The 23,782-nt window shown below is 37.6% G+C and overlaps 1 pseudogene; it reads right to left on the bottom strand.

Annotated features, from left to right (window-relative positions):
• Positions 1 to 21,497: 21,497 nt before the first annotated feature.
• LOC129496261 (L-lactate dehydrogenase A chain-like) lies at positions 21,498 to 22,522 on the bottom strand (annotated as a pseudogene).
• Positions 22,523 to 23,782: the final 1,260 nt, after the last annotated feature.

Here is a 23,782-nt window from a genome sequence, read left to right as displayed (position 1 = left end):
GCATTATCCCCTTGACTACTGTCAGAATATATAATGCTACTGTATATCTATATATCAACATGTAAAGATTACACCTTCATGAGAATGAATGAGGAAAGATAAATCTTCTGTATGGGTGCATATATTCTGGTGAGCAGAAGATGCCAGGGTATGAAAAAAACGTGCTCCTCTTACTGACAAATTCTGCCTAAGCCAGAGCAGTTTGGCAAGCCCCCATTGACTTCCTTGGCTGCAACCCTTTGTGCAGCAAACAAACCTTACAACTGTATAGAGTAATTCATCAGTACTGCAGGATAGTCATTCTCACAGCCTGGCTTCCTAGTAAGAACATTTTCCCAAATCTGTCTGTGTTTTAGAATTTACAAAGCCCTTTTAATATTATCTTACTTAATTCCTTCAAAAATCATGTAAGTAGGTATTGCTTCTATTATTTAGATAAAGAAGCTTAGACAGTACATAACTAGAAGTAGTAAGACTGGGCGTTAGAAACTAAACTTATCTTTCACAATATCCTTGCTCTACAGCATTAAACTGCTCCTTACCCCATTTAAATATACCAGATTATTTGACCATTTTTCATACATCTGTTTCTCTCCATTTAAGATCATCTTTGTTAGAAACCTAAGTCCCATATCTTACTAGCACTCAGAGATCCAAAATTCAGACACCCTAATATATATAGAGTCATGTGTCAATAGCCTTTATTGGCTGAATGTGTTGTGAAGGGATCCAAAGCACTAAGAAGTACAGCCCTAAGGCTTGAGTATTGATCTCAAACTGATAAGCATGTCATTGCTATTAAACCTTACCTGTGTTTGGTTCTCTTGAGAATATGGCATTACTATTTAACACTATAATTTGACAACTTTCATCAGATTATTAATGCCATACCCTCAGGTTTTCCTTATTTTGCACCTGTAGCATTTCATATTAGATCCTAAATGCCCACTTCAACTTAATCATTTATCATATTTATTTTTAATACTTTTTCTGATATGTGGTTAACAACTCTTTTCTCCTCCTGCCTGATTTAGCAGCACTACAAATTTAGCAAACATAAGTTCAATACTTGATTTTAAGTCACATGGGACATCTCTCTTATATCTTCTACCTCTGTAAGGTGTTCAGTTGTGTAAGGCTATGTCTTTAAATGCGTTAGAGCAGTAGACCACACACTTTTTCTGCAAAGGGCCTGAGAATGAATATTTTAAGTTTTGTAGACCATACAGTCTCTGTTGCAATGATTCCACTTTCATTATGGCACAAAAGCAGACAATACATAACCAAACAAGCATGACTGTGTTCCAATATAGCTTGTTTTATGGACACTAAAGTTTGAGTTTCATACGTTTTCACATGTTAAAAAATGTTATTTTCCTTTCAATTTTCTTCTGACCATTTATACATCTAAAAGCCATCCTTAGCTGGACAAGTTTTGGTAGCCTTGACATAGAGATCAATACTTAAATATTAACATATTTCCAGCTAGTTATATATCTGATAGGGGGTTAATATCTGAAATATATAAAGAACTCAGACAATGCAATAGCAAAAAAAAAACCCCAAACAATCCAATTAAAAAATGGGCAGAGGAATTGAATAGATATTTTTCTTTAAAAAAATTTATGTATTTATTTTACAGAGAGAGAGAGAGAGAGCGCTCATGAGTGGGGGATGAGCAGAGGAAGAAGGAGAGAGAAACTGTAGCAGACTCTGTGCTGAGTACAGAGCCCAATGCAGGGCTCAATCCCAGGTTTTGACCTGAGCCAAAACCAAGAGTCAGGCACTTTACTGACTGAGCCACTCAGGCACCCTTGAATTGATACTTTTCTAAAGAAGACATACAAATAGCCAACAGATACATGAAAAGGTACTCAACATCACTAATAATCAGGGAAATACAAATCAAAACCACAATGAGTTATCACCTCACACCTACCAGAATGGCCATCATCAAAGATAAGAGATAAGTATTACCAAGAATGTGGAGAAAAGGGAACCTTTGTGCACTTTTATGTGAATGTAAATCAGTACAGCCACTATAGAAAACAAGATGAGGTATCCTCAGAAAAATTGAAAATAGAACTCCCCCATGATCCACCAATTCCACTTCTGGGTATTTATCCAAAGGAAATGAAATCACTATGTTGAAGAGATATCTGCATTCCCCCTGTTCCTTGCAGCATTATTTATATTATTCAAGTCAGAAACAACCTAAGTGCCCATTGACAAATGAATAGGTAAAGAAAATGAGGTGTATACACACACACTGGAATATTAGTCAGATATAAGAAAAAAACAAGCAAGTTCTGCCATTTGCTACAACATGGATAGACCTTGGGGGCATTATGCTAAGTGAAATACCTTGGACAAAGATGAGTACTATATGATCTCACTTATATCTAAAATCTAAAAGAACCAAACTCCTAGAAACAAAAAATAGACCAGTGGCTGCCAGAGGTGGGGGTTGGTGGGGTGGATGAAAGTGGTCAAAAGATGCAAGCTTCTAAATATATAAGATATATAAGTTCTAGGGATATAAAGTACAGAGAGCATGATGACTAAAGTTAATGATGCTGTATCATATATTGGGAAGTGGCTAGTAGAGTATATCTTAAAAGTTCTTATCAGGGATCCTGGATGGCACAGCGGTTTAGCGCCTGCCTTTGGCCCAGGGCGCGATCCTGGAGACTCGGGATCGAATCCCACGTTGGGCTCCCAGTGCATGGAGCCTGCTTCTCCCTCTGCCTATGTCTCTGCCTCTCTCTCTCTCTCTCTCTCTCTCTGTGACTATCATAAATAAATAAAAATTTAAAAAAAAGTTCTTATCACACACACAAAATTTAACTATGTGAGGTGATAGGTATCAACTAAGCTGATTGTGGTGATCATTTCAGAATATATACACATATCAAATCATATTGTAGTCCTAAAACTAACACAGTGTTACATGTCAATTACATTTCAATAAAACCACAAAAAAATAAGTCTACCATCTTCCCTAAATATTCTATTAATTTTATACACAGGTATATATAGGAACATTATAGAGGATATATTCTTATGAAACACCATTGAAATATAAATAAATTAAAATATTCTATAATGTTAGATGCTCAAAGTAATTGAGTTACTCTAAACAGTATTATTTACATATTGATAAATATTATATATATAAATAGTCATCATTTATCGAAGAAGTATTTGTTAACTCTAACTACGAACTTAAAGGACACATGAAAAAGGAAGATGCAACTTGGCCACAACAACTTCTTGCAAGATACATCTAGAAGGCAAGGGAAACAAAAGCAAAAATGAGTTATTGGGACTTCATCAAGATAAAAAGCTTCTGCACAGCACAAGAAACAGTCAACAAAACTAAAAGACAACCTACAGAATGGGAGAAGATATTTGCAAATGATGTATCAGATAAAGGACTAGTATCCAAGATCTATAAAGAACTTATTAAACTCAATAGCAAAGAAACAAACAATCCAATCATGAAATGGGCAAAAGACACGAACAGAAATCTCACAGAGGAAGACATAGACATGGCCAACACGCACATGAGAAAATGCTCCGCATCACTTCCCATCAGGAAAATACAAATCAAAACCACAAGGAGATACCACCTTACACCAGTGAGAATGGTGAACATTAACAAGACAGAAAACCACAAATGTTGGAGAGGATGTGGAGCAAGGGGAACCCTCTTGCAATGTTGGTGGGAATGTGAACTGGTGCAGCCACTCTGGAAAACTGTGTGGAGGTTCCTTAAAGAGTTAAAAATAGAGCTACCCTATGACTGAGCAATTGCACTGCTGGGGATTTACTCCAAAGATACAGATGCAGTGAAACGCCGGGACACCTGCACCCCAATGTTTATAGCAGCAATGTCCACAGTAGCTAAACTGTGGAAGGAGCCTCGGTGTCCATCAAAAGATGAATGGATAAAGAAGATGTGGTCTGTGTATACAATGGAATATTACTCAGCCATTAAAAACGATGAATACCCACCATTTGCTTCGACATGGATGGAACTGGAGGGTATTATGCTGAGTGAAGTAAGTCAATTGGAGAAGGACAAACATTATATGGTCTCATTCATTTGGGGAATATAAAAAATAGTGAAAGTGAATAAAGGGGAAAGGAGAGAAAATGAGTGGGAAATATCAGAGAGGGAGACAGAACATGAGAGACTCCTAACTCTGGGAAATGAACAAGGGGTAGTGGAAGGGGAGGTGGGCGGGGGGATGGGGGTGACTGGATGATGGGTACTGAGGGGGGCACTTGGCGTGATGAGCACTGGGTGTTATACTATATGTCAGGAAATCGAATAAATAAAAAAATATACAAAAAATTTTAAAAAAAGAAAAAGGAAGATTCACTCTTCTTAGGGAATTAACACTTTGGGGGAAGAAGTTTATATTAAAAATAAATGTAATCAAAATTATATATAAATCTATATATTAAAATGCATATATATATATATACATATATACACACACACATATATCATTCTTTTGGTCTGCCAGCTGACACTATCCAACTACAAACCCACAGTAGCCCTAGACTGGCCCCTTAACAACACAGGAACCAAACCCTTCCCGTTGTACCCATAGCAGGTAAAGTGGACCACTGCAGCCAATGGGACTGAAGGTAAATGAAGTCAGACACAACAGTAAGGCACATGTAGCCTACACAGAAAACACCCCTGAAGTGCTGGTCCTCGTGAAAAGGGTCATTGTGCTACAGAGCCTTCTTCATAAGACCATGTCTTTCAAGAGCAGGCGATACAGCTGTCTTTCCTAATACATAGAAACACAGATTTAGACAAAATGAGGAGACAGAGGAATACATCCCAGTTGAAAGAACAGAACAAAATCACAGCAAAAGAGCTAAATGAAATGGAGATAGGCAATATGCCTGAGAAAGAATTCAAAGTCATGATCATACAGATAGTCACTGGACTTGAGACAAAAGGAGTGGAGGACCTCAGTGAGACCTTCAACAAACAGATAGAAAAAATAAAAAAGGACCAATCAGAGATGAAGAATTCAATAACTGAAATAAAAAATACACAATAGGGAATCAATAGCAGATTAGAGGAGGCAAAAGAATGGATCAGCAACTTGGAAGACAGGGTAATGAAAGGAAGCTCAGATAAACAGTGAACAAAAGAAAGAAAAAAGAAAGAAAGAAAGAAAGAAAGAAAGAAAGAAAGAAAGAAAGAAAGAAGAGACTAAGGGAACTCATAGCATAATCAAGCATAATAATATTCACATTACATGGATCTCAGAAGGAGAAAAGAGAGAGAAGGAGGCAGAAAATTTATTTGAGGAAATAATAGCTGAAAATTTCCCAAATCTAGGGAAGGAAAAGAGACATCCAGATCTAGCAGGCACAGAGAACTCCCAACAAAATCAACCCAACGAGGTTGACACCAACACACATAGTAATTAAAATGGCAAATGCAAATGGTACTGAAAAGAGAAAATTTTAAAAACAGCAAGAGAGAAGAAAACACATACTAAGTAAACACCATAAGGCTGTCAGCTAATTTTTTAGCAGAAATTTTGTAGGTCAGAAGAGAGTGGCATGATATATTCAAAGCTGAAAGAAAAAAACTGGCACCTACAAATACTCTATCCAGTAAGGCTGACAAATACTCTACCCAGCATTCAGGATAGAAGGAGAGACGAACAGTTTCCCAGACAAACAAACTTAAAGGAATTCATGAGCACTAAACCAGCTTTACAAGAAATGTTAAAGGGAATTGTTTGAATGGAGAAAAAAAAGGCCATAATCAGGAGCATGAAAATTAGGAAACGGATAAAATTTCACAGCAAGCATAAATAAAAGTAGTAGATTAATCACGTGTAAAACTAGTATGGGAGTGAAAACACAAAACTAGTAAATCAATTTTATGTACAAAATTCAGTCAAGGGATTCACAAAATAAGATGATGTAGAGTATGAAATCCCAATACATAAAACATGGAGGGTGGAATAAAAATTTAGTGCTTTTTAGAATGGGTTCAAACTTAAGCAACCATCAACTTAATATAGACTGCTATATGCATAAGATGTTATATATGAATGTAATGATAACCACAAATAAAAAACCTGTAATAAATATACAAAAAATTAAAAAGAATCCAAGCATAACACTAAAGAAAGCCATCAAAAAGCAAGGGAAGAGAACAAGAGAAGAAGAAAGAAACAGAGAACTACAAAAATAACTTTAAAACAAGTAATAAATGGCAGTAAGTACATACATATCAATAATTTTGTTTTTTTTTTAAGATTTTTATTTATTTATTCATAGAGACACAGAGAGAGAGGCAGAGACACAGGCAGAGAGAGAAGCAGGCCCCATGCAGAGAACCTGACATGGGACTCAATCCAGGGTCTCCAGGATCACGCCCTGGGCTGCAGGCGGTGCTAAACCACTGTGCCACCAGGGCTGCCCAATAATTATTTTTGATGTAAATGGACTAAATGCTCCAATCAAAAGACATAGGGTGACTGAATGAATAAAAAAGCTAAGACCCATCTATACACTGCCTACAGAAGACTCAATTCAGACCCAAAGACACATGTAGATTAAAGGTGAAGGGGTTAGAAAAACATTTACCATGCAAATGAATATGAAAAGAAAGCCAGCGTAGCAATATTAGGTCAGACAAAATAGACTTTAAAACAGACTTTAATAAGAGACAAATAAGGACACTACATAATGATAAAGGGAACAATCCAACAAAAGGACATAACAATTAAAAACATCTATGCACCCAACACGGGAGGACCTATATATAAAAACACTATTAATAGGTATATGGATGAAACTGAAAGTAACACAATACTAGTAGGGGAATCTAACACCCCACTTAGACCAATGGATACATCATCCAGACAGAAAATCAACATGGAAATAGTGGCTTTGAATGACACCTTAAATCAGATGGACCTAACAGATATGTTCAGAACATTCCATCCAAAAAGAATGGAATACACATTCTTTTCAAGTGAATGTGGAACATTCTCCAGAATAAATCACACGTTAGACCATAAAACAAGTCTTAATAAGTTCAAAAATATTGAAATCATATCATGCATCTTTTCTAACTACAACAATATGAAACTAGAAATCAATCACAAGAAAAATCTGGAAAAAATACAAATACACAGAGGTTAAATAACATGCTACTAAACAATGAATGGGGAAACCAATAAATCAAAGGGGAAATAAAAAATACATGGAGACAAATGAAAGTGAAAACATAACAGTCTAAAATCTTTTGGATGCAACAAAGCTGTTCTAAGAGGGAAGTTTATAGCAATGCAGGCCTACCTCAAGAAACAAGAAAAATCAAATAAACAATCTAATCTTACACCTACAGAAACTAAAAAAAAGAACAAAGCCCAAAGCCAGTGGAAGGAAGGAAATAATAAAGATTAGAGGAGATATAAATTAAATAGAGACTAAAATAACAGTAGAATAAATTAGTAAAACTAGGAACTGGTTCTTTGAAAAGATTAGCAAGATTGATAAAACTTTAGCCAGATTCATCAAGAAAAAGAGACAATTCAAATAAATAAAATCAGAAATAAGGGAGAAATAATTGACATCACAGAAATACAAAGGATTATAAAGAATATTATGAAAAATTATATGGCGATAAATTAGAAGGCAGCAAACCTAGAAAAAATAGATAACTTCCTAGCAACATAAAACCTTTCAAAACTGAATCAAGGAGAAATAGAAAATTTGAACAGACTACTAGTACTGAAATTTAATCAGTAATCAAAAAACTCAAACAAACAACAATTCAGGACCAAATGGTTTCACAGGTGAATTCTACCAAACATTTATAGAAGACTTAATACCTATTTTTCTCCAACAATTTCAAAAAATAGAAAAGGAGGTAAAGCTTCCAAATTCATTATGAGGCCAGCATTACCCTAATATGAAAATCAGATAAAGACACTGCAAAGAAAGGAAACTGCCAATATCTCTGATGAACATCAATGTAAAAATTCTCAACAAAATAATAGCAAACTGAACATTACAAAAACATTACATTTAAAAAAAATCATCCATCATGATCAAGTGGGATTTGTTCCAGGGATGCAAGAGTGGTTCAATATTGTAAACCAACTAATATGATACATCATATTAACAAGAAAAAGTATAAAAACAATATGATTATCTTAATAGATGCAGAAAAAGCATTTGACAAGGTGCAGTATCTATGTAGGATGAAAACTCTCAACAAAGTAGGTTTAGAAGAAATATACCTCAACATAATAAAAGCCATTTGTGAAAAACTCACAGCTAACATCATACTCAATGGTGAAAAACTGAGAGCTTTTCCTCTAAGATTAGGAAGAAGATAAGAATGTCCACTTTCACCACTTTCACTCACCATGGTATTGGAAGTTCTAGCCACAGCAATTAGACAACCAAAAGAGATAAAAGGCATCCAACTTGATAAGGAAGAAATAAAACTTTCACCCCTTCAGATGACATGATACCATATTTAGAAAATCTTAAAGAATCCACCAAAAAATTGCTAGAACTGATAAATTCAGTAAGTTGCAAGATACAAAATTAGTATATAGAAATATGTTGCATTTCTTTAACCTAAATATTAAGTAGCTGAAAGAGAAATTAAGGAAACAATCTCACTTACAATTGCACTAAAATAATAAAATACCTAGGAATAAACTTAACCAAGGAGGAAAAGACCTATGCTCTAAAAACTATAAAACATTGATGAAAGAAATTGCAGATGACACAAACAAATGGGAAGATATTCCATGTTCATGGATTGTAAGAATTAATATTGTTAAAATGTCCATACTACTGAAAGTAATCTACAGATTCAATGCAATCTCTATCAAAATACCAACAGAATTTTTCATAGAACTAGAACAATTAATATTAAAATACTAAAATTTGTATGGCCCTGAATAGCCAAAGCAATCTCTTTTTTTAAAGATTTTATTTATTTATTCATGAGAGAGACAGAGAGAGAGGTAGAGACATAGGCAAAGGGAGAAGCAGGCTCCCTGTGGGGAGCCCAATGTGGAACTTCACCCCAGGACGCTGGTAACATGACTGGGCCAAAGCCAGGTGCTCAACCACTGAGCCACCAGATGCCCTAGCCAAAGCAATCTTGAGAAAGAAGAAAAAAACTGCAGGTATCACAATACCAGATTTTACAATATACTACAAAGCTGTAGAAATCAAATCAGTATGGTACTGGCACAAAAATAGACTCATAGATCAATAGAACAGAAGAAAGCCCAGAAATAAAACTAAACATATATGGTCAATTAATCTATGACCAAGGAGGCAAGAATATATAATGGGAAAAACACAATGTCTTCAACAAAAGGCCTTGGGAAAAGTGGATAGCAACATGCAAAAGAATGAAACTAAGCCACTTCTTTTTTTTTTTTTACTAAACCACTTTCTTACACCATACATAAAAATAAACACAAGAAGGATTAAAGACCTACATGTGAGATCTGAAACCATAAAACTCCTAGAAAAAAAACATAGTAATTTCTTTGATATCAACTATAGAAACATTTTTCTAGATATGTCTCCTCCAGCAAGGGAATCAAAAACAAAACTATTGTGAATACACCAAAATAACATTTGCACAGGAAAGGAAACAATCAATGAAACAATGAGGCAACCTACTGAATGGGAGAAGATATCTGCAAATGGTATATCTGATGAGGGGTTAGTATCCAAAATATATAAAGAACTTATACAGCTCCACACTAAAGAGAACCAAATATTCTGATTTTAAAATGTGCAAAGGGAAAAAATAAATAAAATTAATTAGTTAATTAATTTAAAATGCTCAAAGGACCATAGTAAATATTTTGTTCAAAGACATACAAATGGCCAACATAAAAAGATAGCCAATAACACTAATTGTCAGGGAAATGCAAATTGAACCACAATAAGATATCACCTCATACCTGTCAGAATGGCTAAAATCAGAAGCACAAGAAATAGAAAGTGTTGACATTATTTGAAGTAAAAGGAATCCTTATGCACTCTTGGGAATGCAAATTGGTGCAGCCACTAAGAAAACACTATGGAGTTTCCATAGAATAAAAATAGAATTATCATATGATCTGGTAATTTTCCTACTGAATATTTACCCAAAGAGAATGAAAATACTACTTTGAAAAGATATATATATACCCCTATGCTTACCGTGGCATTATTTATAATAGGTTAAGATATGAAAGTGACCCAAAGTATGTATCCACAGATGAATGGATAAATATGTACTGTGTATATATAGAGATTTAAAGATAGTAAAATATTACACAGCCATAAAAAAGAATGAGATCTTGCCATTTGCAACAACATGAATGGATCTAGAGGCTATAATGCTATATGAAATAAGTTACACTGAGAAAGACAAATGCCATATGATTTCACTCATGTGTGGAATTTAAGAAACGAAACAAATGAGCAAACAAAGAAAAAAAAAAGAGAGACCAAAAAACCCAGATGTTAAATATAGAGAACAAAAGGTTGCCAGAGGAAAGGTAGATAGGGGGTGAGTGAAACAGATAAAGTGGATTAAGAGTGTACTTATTGTGATGAGCACTGAGAAATGAAGAGTTGTTGAGTCACTATATTGTACAGCTAAAACTAATATAACATTACACGTTAATTAAAAATTTAAAAATAAAAAGTATTCTTAGCTCACAAGTTGTACAAAAGCAGGCCAGAGTTTGGCAAGGTTTCTTGGTCCTGATGTGGAGATCAATGCTTATATTAACATTTTGTGAGCTAGGGAAAACTATAACTTTCATGCTCCCTACTCTGTTTCCCAGGCAGTAAAATCACTGGAAACAAATCCTAAAGACTAGAGATAAAAACTAGTAAAAATGCCTTCGATGAAATAAATTTGCAATTAAAATCTAGAAACAACTGTTCCCTTCAGGTTTAGTTACATATTACTGTAGCTAAGAATATTCATTATTCCCATGAGGTTTTAGATGTTCATATTTCCCTTTTCTCTTCAAACTTCAGCTTTAAGAAGTGTTTACAGAAAAAAAATATATGAAAAGACTTTTGACTCCACATTAATAATAAATAGCTCTAGGCAGTGAACGCTGGCTACTCCTGATGTTACCCTTGGCTCCCAAGTCTGATTGGCCGTGTTGACTTCTCCTTCCTGCCTTGAGTGATTTTAATCCAGGTCCAGGGTACTTGATTTTTAGTTTAGTTACATAAATGTAACTAAGTTAAATAAATGATTTGGATCTGGGACAGTAGGTTCCTTTCCTTCTTGAAAATCCTTTCTCAAGAGGAATTTCAAGCTGGCAGGATGAACTAGAAAGAACGATAAAGAAATGGAGACATTATCTATGGTGAAAAATATCAAGTGGCTTCCCAGACTTCTGGACTCATTAGGACTTTGGACCTAAAAACACTATACACTAGAAGACCCCCCACCCCTAAAATCTGTGTTCTGTGGATTTAACTATTTTGGGCTTTAGCTACGACGTCTGGCTCATAGACTGCTGTCTAAACCTTCCTGGTTTTCACAGGGCCGAGTTTTGTGGTCTCCACTCCTTTGCCTCATTCTGTTCGCAAGTGTCTCTGTTCCTGACTTCCTCTACCTTGGCTGGAGATTTCTGGGTCTCTGCCTCTGACACTTCCACCTCCATTAGCATGGCTGTCCCATGGTGGTCCCTTGAATTAGGGAGACCCTTTCCTTGGTGTTCTGCTCTGTTCAAAGGGCAAAGTTGGGTTCTTGGGGACTAGAAGAATGCAAATTAAAAACAAAAAGTGCTATGTTTCTGTATCAAATCAGTAGCGAATATATAAGCATAAATAAATATATATAATATATTAAAATAATATATAAACAAATATGTTTAATATAAATATAATAGGTAATATGTTATTAATTATATAATATTACATAATATATTAATTTATAATATAAGTATACAAAATATATAATATATAAACATAAAAATATTTATATATATACATTTGGTGCTGTTAAAGGTGTCAGGAAGCATCTTCTCACATAATGTAGGAACATGTGTAAATCAGAACAGTGGAGAGCCCTGCTGGAATACCATTTGACAACATACATCAAGAGCCTTAAAACTGTTTCTATCCTTTAATTGCAGAGCCCATTTCTAGGAATATATTTTAGCAGAAGAATCCCAATACAGAAAAAAGCTTTCAGCGGAGAGATATTCATTATAACATAATTACGACCTAAAAAGGAAAACCTAAACATCCAATCATGAGGAGAGATGATTGTCAACTAAGCCACATATAGTTGATGAGGAGTGTTCATGTTTATAATACAAGAAAAGGTGAAAAAGCTGGATACAAATTCGTATGTACAATATGATTCCTACTATTTAAAAAGACATGTGCATAGGGAAAAAATAAAAATTCCAAATACCAGTCCATTTCTTCCTACTTTCATGTACTTGATATTTCCTACTGTAGATATATGAGTATAATCAGGGAGAAAACATGTACAGGATCACATGGCATGTAACACTGTATGTACACTGGAATAATCAGGGACAAAGGTCCATGATCTATTGCCTAGGGAAAAGAGCTGAACATAAAGCTGCATATGCAAAATGAATGTGATGATTTAAAAACCCTCTACATATGGGCATCGAACTGAAATACCTATAGGAGCCAGATATGCAGCATAAACAAAAGAAAAGAAAAAAAAGAAACAAACAAACACGGGCCAGCACTGGGACAATGGCACATTGGCAAACATGCCTTCCTTTTGAAGGTGACTCCTCAGCTCCTGTCATTTGAAAATACAGGTTTGATTTTTTTTAAAGATTTATGTATGTATGTATGTATGTATGTATGTATGTATGTATTTATTTATTTATTTATTTATTTGAGGGGAGGAAGGGGAGAGGGAGAAGGAAAGAAGCAGACTCCCTGCTGAGTGCAGAGCCCAGCCCAGCTTGATCCCACAACCCTGAGATCATGACTTGAGCCAAAATCAAGAGTCACATGCTTAATTGAAGGAGTCACCCAGGTGCCCCCAGGTTCAATTTTTCAAGAAAAATATGAAATCTGGATTTAATGTAAAAATCTCTTCATTTTTGCATGTTAAAATCTAACTTTAAATTATAAATATATTGCATGAACCAAATAAAACATACTGGATTTTTTTTTTTAGCCAAAAAGCTACACATTTACATCTTCTGCTCTATATTTGAATAAATACACACACACACAGAGAAATAGAACTTAAGGAGAATCCAACCAAAATGGAAGCAGTCATCATGGCTGGTGATGGGACTTTGGTGATTCCTACTATTTTATTATGCTTCCGTGTATTTACAATTTTCCTTAATATACATAGATGGTCTTACAATGGCAATTTCAAAGCATTATTTTTCACCATAGTACAGACAGAGTTTATCTCTTGAAGATTGCTCAGGATCTGGAGCTTCTTTTTCTCATTCCTTTCTCCATATGAGAGCCATTAAATTAAGTGTTTAATTGTTCTTAAGGGATTTTTATAAAAAGCACCGACATCACACGTAGATAAAAGACCCAAATATGCCTGCATAAAAAATGACAACCATGTCAAGTGGACAGTAAAACAGGATATTATTTTGATGGCACTGCCTGGTATCTCTCTCCCCACCCCCTTGCCTCTGTGCCACTGAAACCCAAAGGAATCACGTCCCTCCCACCTGCTTTACCACTACAGTGCAGCTGAGGAGGAGGCAAGAAGAGGCAGTAGCTAAGCTTAGAGAACCTAGGAGATGCAGGAAGAGCTGGTGGCTTGGAAAAAATGAAAGATGTTACATCTTACCCCAAATTATTTTAATAATTCTGGTTTGAAAGCTGAGCCATTTCTCTAGATATTAAAGGGTGGGGGGAGAAGTAACGAAAGACCATCTCTAATTCTCCACAAGACAGAGCCGCAGATGGAGAAAAAGTAGAAAAGAAGTTAGATTGCCCTTCTACAAGTCAAGTACTTTTCAAGGCTCTTTTAATTTCCTTTATATTTTCCCTGTAAGTTCAAAGGGATGGTTTAAAGTTTCACTGTGCGCTTAGGTGGCATGCCCTGAGCAAGGCAGGAGTCATATTTTCACTCATTCTTTTGCTTCTCCTTGAGCACATGCCCTGTTTTCTGTCCCGTTCTAAGAGCCTTGGGGGGCTTAGGCATAACAAGAAAGTGTCTGGGGAGGTGGGTTTTGGTGGAGTCCCTGGGGCACTGCTGTGGGCAGGGGTCGTGAGGTTAAGTGGTTGGGAGAAAGGTTTGCATACTTTTGAACTTCTGCCTGGATTGCTTGACTTTGCCTTGGCTTTTCCCTTGAATGGTTATATGCTCTGTGTCAGTGCTATGCTGGGCAGGGTTTAACAACCAGTTAAGGGAAGAGCCTTGATTTATAGCATTTTCTGATTTTTGTCATGTAAATACTCCTCCCAGAGCTGACTTCGAGCCACCAACCTGATGTCATTGAATGCAGAGCTGGAGGAGATATATAGCCCACTCCTCCAGCACACTGCTAGGTTAACTCTTCAGCCCAAAATGGTCAAGCCACTTAAGGGTCTGTTGCTTTCCAGCAACATTTCTCAGCCTGGAAGCTGTTCTTGCTCTGAAATTCCACTCTCTATTCTGCTGCCACTTTATCCTCCTCTGGCTGGACACAGTCTTAGTCTGGGATCTTTTTTAGCTTATCGGATTAACAATTTTATTTCAACAGATTTTATTATATCTCTCTTCTTACAATTTCTTTTTTTTTCATTTTATTGACTTTATTTCTTCACCACTGTTCATTTCAGATGGAGAACATTGAATGTGGAATCAGTCCTTTCTTTAAAAAGGCAGAGAGTTCATGCCATGAGAAGCAGTAAGAGCTCCTCTGTGCTCACTTCAGCAGCAGGTGTACTAAAATAGATACAACCAAGAGCAGATTGGTGCAGCTCCTGCCCAACGATGACATGCGAATGTGTGAAGCAGGCCATATTTTTTCCAGGGACCATCTATATCTATATGGTGGTGCCAGATGACTAAGACAGATGATTAGGAGGAAGATGGTTTCTCTCTAACTTTGGAGTTAACTTAGCCACTGCTGCCACCATCGTGAGTCTTCTCAGAAGCTCTTGAAATGGCATGGGAGGATATTCATTGGGCAGAAAGTCAAAGTCTGACTTCACCACTAGCTTCCTGCGTGAGCTGCTGCATGTCATGTAAGCCTCTCAGGAACTTCAGTTTTCTGAAACTGATCGTCCAGCAACAAAAGGTTGCTCATTTCTGACTCACATGAGCAAAACAGAATCAAGTGAACATTTTCTCAGTTGGATTGCTGCTTCCTCTCCATCCAGGACTCTAAGCATCATTGTTTCCATTATGTGTTGATCTGTATTCCATCAGGAAATGTAAATCCCAAGCTCATCTGCTTAACCTTTGTAGGTAAGGCACAGGAGGAAATCCATCTTTACCTGTACTGGATCATTATGATCGCCTTGCATTTGTGTTCCATTTTTCTCTGCACAAATGCCTAAAACTCTGCTGTCTTTGTGAACAGAACTGCCCCTCTCACCATCCTTGCCATCTTTTTTGTGCTGTACCTGAATATCTATGAAATGAAACAAAAGGTTAGGGAGAGGAAGAAAGTTCCTCTCAACTCATTTAAAACAGTTGTGAGGGTCAAAAGGACAATACATTTGCTTCATTTTTACTACAAAAGTAGAACATATTCTTTGCAGAATTGGGAAATATGGTTGGCAAAAGAAGAAAAAATAACAAATGAAATAAACAAAAACCACCCATAATTCTAACAACCAGATATAGCCACTGTAACTACTGGCATATAACTTTCTAGACATATACATGTGTTTTGAGTACACAAAATGAGTTTCTATTGTATGTTTTGTTTGTAACCCTCTTTTTCCCATGTCCATAAGCATGTTTTTACTGTATCACTTTTAATGGTGGCAGTGTATCTCATTATGTTGATATACCTTATTTAACCTATCCCCTATACTTGGGCATTTAGGTTGTTTCTTATATTTTGCATCCTTGTACACGCATTTTTATATATTTGTGTGATTATTCTGTTAGGCTAAATTTCTGAAAGTGCAATTGTTTGATCAAAAGTTCTCAGAGGTTTTTTCTACTTTTCATTGGGTCGTCAAACTGAACAGATTAGAGGATGGGAGAAATGTGGTGGGCTGCTTTTGGAAGCTGTTTAATTGAAGTGACAAAAGTGTTATTATAAAGAGTAGAAACAATGAAATAAATTGTACTTAAAATTATAGCTAAAGAGGAGGCATGTCCTCAAGCCAGAAATGGATATCCTTGAAAGATGGAAGCATGCAGAAAGGTGGTATACTGGGATCTGCTGTCAAGGATCCTGGAAGTTGGAGTTTTGGAACCAAGCTCAGCTGCCTCCTGAGAAAGAAATGATATTGGCTCTGCTGTTTAGATTGGGAATGTGCTTCTGTATTAGTCAGCTTCTGCTGCAGTTCCACTGTGTTTCAGACAACCCCCAACTTAGTGGCTCAGAACAGTAAATGTTTATTTCTCACTCATGGTCTGCAGGTCAGTGGCAAGCAGCTCCTCCTGAGGCTGAATATGAGATTCAGGATATAGGTCTCTGTGTGTATCTTCTTGCAGGACCCATGCTGAAGGACCACTGTCTCCCAGAATGTGATCTAATGGGGCTTCTGGTGCTCAGAACTGTCATATGGACTTCTTCTGTCTATATCCCATTGGCCACAGGGCCAAGCCCATGGAGGGAAGCCAGGGGAAGTAGACTCTGCCCCAGAGGAAGGGAGCATAGAGGTAAATACCTGCTGAACAATATTCAATCAATCACAGCAACTCTCCTAGGCACTGCATATTTAATTAGGTAATAAGGTATTTCCTGGGCTAGTTTTTCTTCAAAGTGTTCCTGCGCTGAAAAAGATGGACAAGAAAGTGGAAAGCAACAAAATGAGCAACTTGCTGTATCATCCCCTAATTGGAAATCTCTCACACAAGCTCCTAGCCTTTCTGATTGTTTAGCCAAAGCAGAGACTTCCATTTTTTTTTTTTTTTGACTTTTTTTTTATTTATTTATGACAGTCCCACACACACAGAGAGAGAGAGAGGCAGAGACACAGGCAGAGGGAGAGGGAGAAGCAGGCTCCATGCACCGGGAGCCCGACGTGGGACTCGATCCCGGGTCTCCAGGATCGCGCCCTGGGCCAAAGGCAGGCGCCAAACCGCTGCGCCACCCAGGGATCCCCAGAGACTTCCATTTTAAGTAGTACTACAAAAAAAGAAAGAAAGAAAGAAAAAGAAAAAGTGACGGAGTTGAAAGTATTGCTTAACGGCAGGTGGATCCTGATTTTAAGGGGTTTGCAGTTTATGATCTACAGGATTTAAGAAAAGAAATGTAAAATTATAAATATAAGCTTAAATTTAAAAGTGCTTATTTAAAATGAGAAAATAAGCCATAAAGCACATGTTTTAAAATAATTAATAAAATATTAACAAAATAATTAACAAAAATATCCCCAAATTTTAAAAAAATAAGATATTTTAATGAGCTAGCCACCTGACGCACCTCTATATGTCTTTCCACATTTTGTGGCCTCAAAAATTTTGATAACTTTTTTACTTGACAATAATTTTGTAATATCACTTCTATATGGATAAGAGAGATTTAATCATTCCACTAACATGATAGCTTCTGACTGTATATTTCAAAGTGTTCTCTTCCACAACCAGTGTCTGGCACATTGGCCATCCCCATAGTGTGATACCACCACTGGCCCTGGAGCTTCATGTTAGCTAACTTCACACATTGTCAGGAAGAACATAACTAGAAATAACTGAAATGTCTATCAACTGATGCATTTATTTGATGAACAAAATGGAGTATTATTTAGCCATAAAAAGAATAAAGTACTGATTCATACTATAATGTGAACGAATCTTGAAAACGTTATGCTAAGTTTAAAAAGCCAGATGCAAAAGGCAACATATTGTATGATTTCATGGACATGAAATGTCCAGAACAAGCAGATTTATAGAGACAGAAAGTAGATTAGGGGGCATTAAGAGATTAGGAGCTGGCTGGCAGTGGGGGAAGGAAAGAATAGAGTGACTAATGGGGTTTCTTTGGGGGGAGGGGGTGTGAAAATGTTCTAGAATCAAATAGTTGTGACAGTTGCATAGCATTGTGAATATACTAAAGTAACTGAATTATAGCTTTAAAGGATTCAATTTGAGGATATAAGAGTCATATCTCAATTAAATTAAAAAAAAATTCCTGAAAGCCATTCCTACATTCAAACAAGTGGAAATAACTAAACCCAAAGTGCCTGCAAACTGTGTAAATACATCACACTGAACCAAACTCACTCTATCTTCTCTTGGACGTCCCTTTAGTTAGACCCTGAAATACCCTTAGCTGCCCCATGATATGAAAAGATGGTGATGGAGGGAAGTCAAGGTAGAAGGAAACAATGGTTTTACTTTTGCAAACTTTACAAAAGCATATGACCAAGTGAACACTTGTCAGGCCCTGAAAGGGGTCCCTGCAAGTGAGAGCCTTGAAGTTCAAGCACCACACTTAATACTTTCATGGCCAGTACCCTCTCTCCCCACCATACCCTGTTTTTACCCTGTGTAGACACTCATTTAAATTTTAGAAAATGGTCAAGGGGTCTTTTTATCCAGTTTCTTGAAAGGAAACAAAGCAAAGATGTCTTAACTAACTTACTAAATCCTGTTTCTATTTTCATTGTACCTGAATAGACTAAAAGACTTCTACACAAACAAATAAGCAAATGAAAACCTTTGTTGTTGTTGTTGTTGTTTAGAGCTTTGCAATTTTTTTTCCTTTTCCATGAAATAGGGAGTAGCCTCTAACTGGAATCTCTCTCAACAGGGTCTGCCCCTTCCCAGAGGATCAAAGCCGAAACTTCATTTCACCACCAGGGCCTAACTAGAATTCCAGAGCCCTCAGAATCCTCTCTGTACTGATGACTCAGCCCCTCAGGCTGACCCTCCCGCTCATGGAATCCCCTCTCTCCAGCTGTAGCTCTAATTTTGTCATGCACCTGGCTGGCCCTTTCCCAAGCTTCTCTCCTATTCAGTTGGATAGAATTCAGAAGTCCATAAATTCTTCAGCTCCCTGGAACCAAATTATTTCTGAGCCCAGAGAAGGCAGCTCTGCCAGGTCCAGGGACTTGAAATTCACTCATTTGGAAAGTACATAAATCCAAACTCTAAAAGGCAATAGAGGTATTTTTCTGACATTGAGTATGCTTCTGACTTTGAGTGACCCATTTCCCAATAACCAAAAAATACTCTTTTGGATACAAACTTCTAACTCCCCATTCAGGTATTAAAAAGAAATCAGCTTTTTTTAAAAAAAAAAGATTTTATTTATTTATTCATGAGAGACACTGAGACAAAGAGAGGCAGAGACACAGGCAGAGGGGGAAGCAGGCTCCATGCAGGGAGCCTGACGTGGGACTCGATTCTGGGTTTCCAGGATCACACCCTGGGCTGACAGCGGCACTAAACCGCTGAGCCACCCAGGCTGCCCTAAAAAGAAATCAGCTTTAAGAAAATAAATTGTTCCTGTTTTCCAACAAATCTTTCCTGTCCTCTTCTCATTTCAGCAAAGATGGGCAAATAAGACAGATCCCAGTGACCTTGGGATGCCTGGGTGGCTCAGCAGTTGAGTGTCTGCCTTTGGCTCAGGTCGTGATCCCAAGGTCCTGGGATTGAATCTCCCTCTGCCTATGTCTCTACTTCTCTCTGTATGTCTATCATGAATAAATAAATAAAATCTTAAAAAAAAAAAGTCCCAGGGACTGTCAAAGATTAGCTTCTGAAATACTTGAGTGGTTTAGCCAGAGCAAAGACTTCCATTTCAAAATGGTAGACCAAATACAAGTAACAGTTTTTCCAAATTCCTAGAAATAATTGTGCTTTAAAAAACTAAGACTTTGGTCACAAATAACTTAGAGAATAAAAAATGAGGGGCACCTGCGTGGCTAGGTGGTAGAACATGTGACTCTTGATCTCAGGGTTGTAAGATGGAGCCCCACATTGAGTGTAGAGATTACTTAAAAATAAAACCTTAAAAAAAAAGGAATAAAAATTGAGAAGATTGGATTGACAGGGAAATCTGTAGTCCAGATGCATCTGAGACCTCTGAGAAAAGTTGAAGCATGCTAAGGAGGTATATCTTGGAGGCTGTATAAACTTGCAGCAGAAGGGAGTCCAGGACAACAGACAGGGAATAGATGTCATAGCAATAGCAGCCAGGCAGCAGTGATGGAGTGTCTGCCTCCAGGCTCCATCAGATCAGAGACAGGGCAGCAGGTGGCTGTTGACCTTAGTGGGAAGCGCTGAGTACTAACATCTAACAAACCAGTACAATGCCCTGCCAGGTGACACAGCCTGTCCTTCCTCTTCCTGAAAGCAGACCAGAATACAAGCAGGTCACCAGGGCAACTCTTGTCTCCTTTCCAGGCAGACCATACAAACAGATGTGACACAGACTCTAACTGGGAATATCAACCACACAGATAAGCCCACAACCAATATATAGAAAGTATTCGAGAAAATCAACCTTCGTGAAGAAGACAATGAACTAAAGAAGTGGAAGTATGATGAAACAAAGCTAGTGGAACAATGAAAATGGCACTTATGGACTAGAACCCAGTTTCCTTATACTCAGGCCGATCTTTTCCCTTCTTCACACTGCCATCTATTCCTAAGCTGGCACTCCCTATACAGTAGGAACATTTTTGAGACATTTCTTTATTTTCTCAAATAAAAGCAATTTTGAGAAAAAACTTGCATCCGAGTGGAGAACAGCCACACAGATAGGGAACTACTTCATTTCCTCATTTCCTTTTTTTTTTCACTGTTCAAAATTTATTTGGTATTTTAGTTGGTATGACAGATAGTTGGCTGCATTGTCTTTTTACATTTTATGGCAATGTACACTATATTCCGACATATATAGTACACAAAATAAGATCCTTTAGAAGAGTTATGCACTATACATGGAATATTGAATTTATACAATAGATCCCAGGATGTGACTGAAGAAAAAAGATCGACTAGGCATGTTGGGTATTGGGGCAAAGGAATCAGAAGTTACAGAACACAATAAATACACATCTGGTTTGAAGAGTAGCTGCAGCATATATGACACTGGCAGAGGTGCCTCTGAGATGGTGGAACTATATTATGTTAACCAATTTAGGACTACTCAAGACAGGTATCATCCAGCATCAGGGTATAGCTGCAGGGTTTTGTGAACCATTCCCATTTGTAACTTTAGGAAACTGATGTTTTTCTTAGGCCATTTTAATATTACTACTTGAGTAACAGGTCAAATAATAAGGACAACATACACAACCTCCAACTAAAATCTTGTTGTAGTATAGACAGTGACGTGGTACATTAGAAAATTTTAAAACTGCAGTTCCTTTTGGATCCCCCAAAGTGTATCTGCATTCTTCAAATGGGCCTCTTCCTCAGGAGTCAGAGTCACTTTCACATCGGAGATTCCATTCTGTCCCAAGATGCAAGGAACACTAAGGAAGACATCATCTTTTATTCCATAGAGACCCTTAATCATGTGGAAATTGGATGCACCCACCTAAAATTCTTCATTATACTTTCTGCCAAATCTGCCACAGACAGTCCAATGGCCCAGGAAGTGTAGCCTTTCAGTTTGATCACCTCATAGACACCGTCAACCACCTGTTTGTGAACCTCTTTCCACTGTTCCTGATCTGCTTCAGTGCCTAAGTCAGGGTGCAGATTCTTCAGAGAGACACCAGCAACATTTGCTCCACTCCATACAGGCACACTGGAGTCTCCATGCTCTCCAAGGACCCACCTATGACAGCTTAATGGGTGAACTCCCAACCTTTCCCCTATTAGGTAACAGAACCGGGCTGAATCCAGATTGCAAAAACTTCCAATAACACGGTTTTTGGGAAAGCCAGTTATCCTCCAAGCCACATAGGTAAAGATATCCACTGGATTGGAAACAACAAGCAACTTGCAGTTTGGGCTGTATTTGACAATATTAGGAATGGTGAACTTAAAGATGTTCAGGTTATGCTGGATCAAATTAAGACGACTTTCTCCCTCTTGGTGATGTGCCCCAGCTGTGATAATAGCCAGCTTGGAGCTTGCAGTCACATTATAGTCTTTGCCAGAGACAATTTTTGGTGTTCTAAAGAAAAGGCTGCTGTGCTGGAGATCCATCATCTCTCCCTTCAATTTGTCTTCCATGACATCAACAAGATGTCATGCAGCAGAAGGGAGTTCATCTGCCAAGTCCTTCATTAAGATTCTGATGGCACAAGTCATGCCAACAGCACCAACCCCATTGACTGTAATCTTATTCTGGGAGATATTGTCTTTCTTAAGAAGATTCTGAATCAGCTGATCCTTGAGAGTTGCCATTTTGGACTTAGAACCAAAAGGAATCAGGAGTGCATGGCAGGCGGCAGGTGGCCGTGTGCGGGGTCAGGTCGGGGTCGGGACTTGGTGGCGGTGGCTCGTCCTTATTTCCTATTTTGAAGAATGGCTTCCCTATCCTCCACTCTGAAATGTTTGTATTGCCCACCCCCATGCCCCACCCCATCCATCCATTAGCAACGTCACCGTCACCTCTCTGTAGTGAAGCACCTGGGTGGCTGAGTCACTTAGTCAGCTAAGTGTTTGACTCTTGATTTTTCAGCTCAGGTCATGATCTCAGGGTTGTGAGATCGAGTGCCACACCCCCATGCGAACCTACTTAAGATTTGATTCTCTTTCCCTCTCCCTCCATCCCTACCTCCCCACCCATCCCTGTCCCAGCTCACAGTCTCTCAAAAAAAAAAAAAAAAAAAAAGGATTGCACAGCTTTGTAGCTATCACCCTCCCATCCGTTCTCTGCACTTTAGTCAGATAGGACTTCCAAAAATGCAAAACCTGAGTACTACGTCACTCTGGATGCTCAAGAACTTTTCAAGGTCTTCTCTCAGCTTTTTATATTGAGTTCACATTCCATAAATTAGCCTACAATACCCTGCAGGATATGGCTCCTCTGTTCTTGTCCAATCTTATCTCTTGACTTGACCCTTGACAACCAGTCTGCCTGACCTGCTTTGTTCTATGACCCACCCTCAGTAAACTTCTTTCATTTGTTCCTCTCTTCTCCAAGCTGCTTTCTCTGCTTGAAACAGTCTTTCCTTCTGTTTTCATAAGGCAAACACTTATTTATCCTTCAGCTTTCAGCTCTGGGGAACCTTCCTGGGCCTCCAGAGTTTGTGGTGCCTCTTCTGTTTTCCTGTGACACTATACAACTTATTCTGCATTGATCTCTCCAGACCATGTATTTTTTTGTCTGTACCTCCTCTACTATATAAGCCCCAGAAGGCAGAGACTTCTTTGTTCTCTATTTTATTCACACATGAAGCATGGTAAGCACACAATGGCATCTTCTTGAATAAATGAGCTGTTTGGTGCTTTTATTTATGCTTTTGCAGTACACTGTGAACATATTTAGGCCCCAAGAGAAACATGGCCATTTTCTTCTTTGACAGAATGGATTTGCAGGCTGTTCTCAGACCTACCTTGACTTATAGATCATCTATTTACTCAATAAGTTAATTCCCCAAATAATATGGAGGGCCAGGAACATTCTATATGCTGGGTACAGCCAGAAACAGAGCAGACACAAATCTTGTAGAATCTAAT

This window comes from Nyctereutes procyonoides, unplaced genomic scaffold, assembly GCF_905146905.1.
Source record: "Nyctereutes procyonoides isolate TBG_1078 unplaced genomic scaffold, NYPRO_anot_genome, whole genome shotgun sequence".
Classification (NCBI taxonomy): Eukaryota; Metazoa; Chordata; class Mammalia; order Carnivora; family Canidae; genus Nyctereutes; species Nyctereutes procyonoides.
The sequence above is the reverse complement of the archived record's forward strand: the minus strand, read 5'-3'. Positions and strand labels throughout refer to the sequence as shown.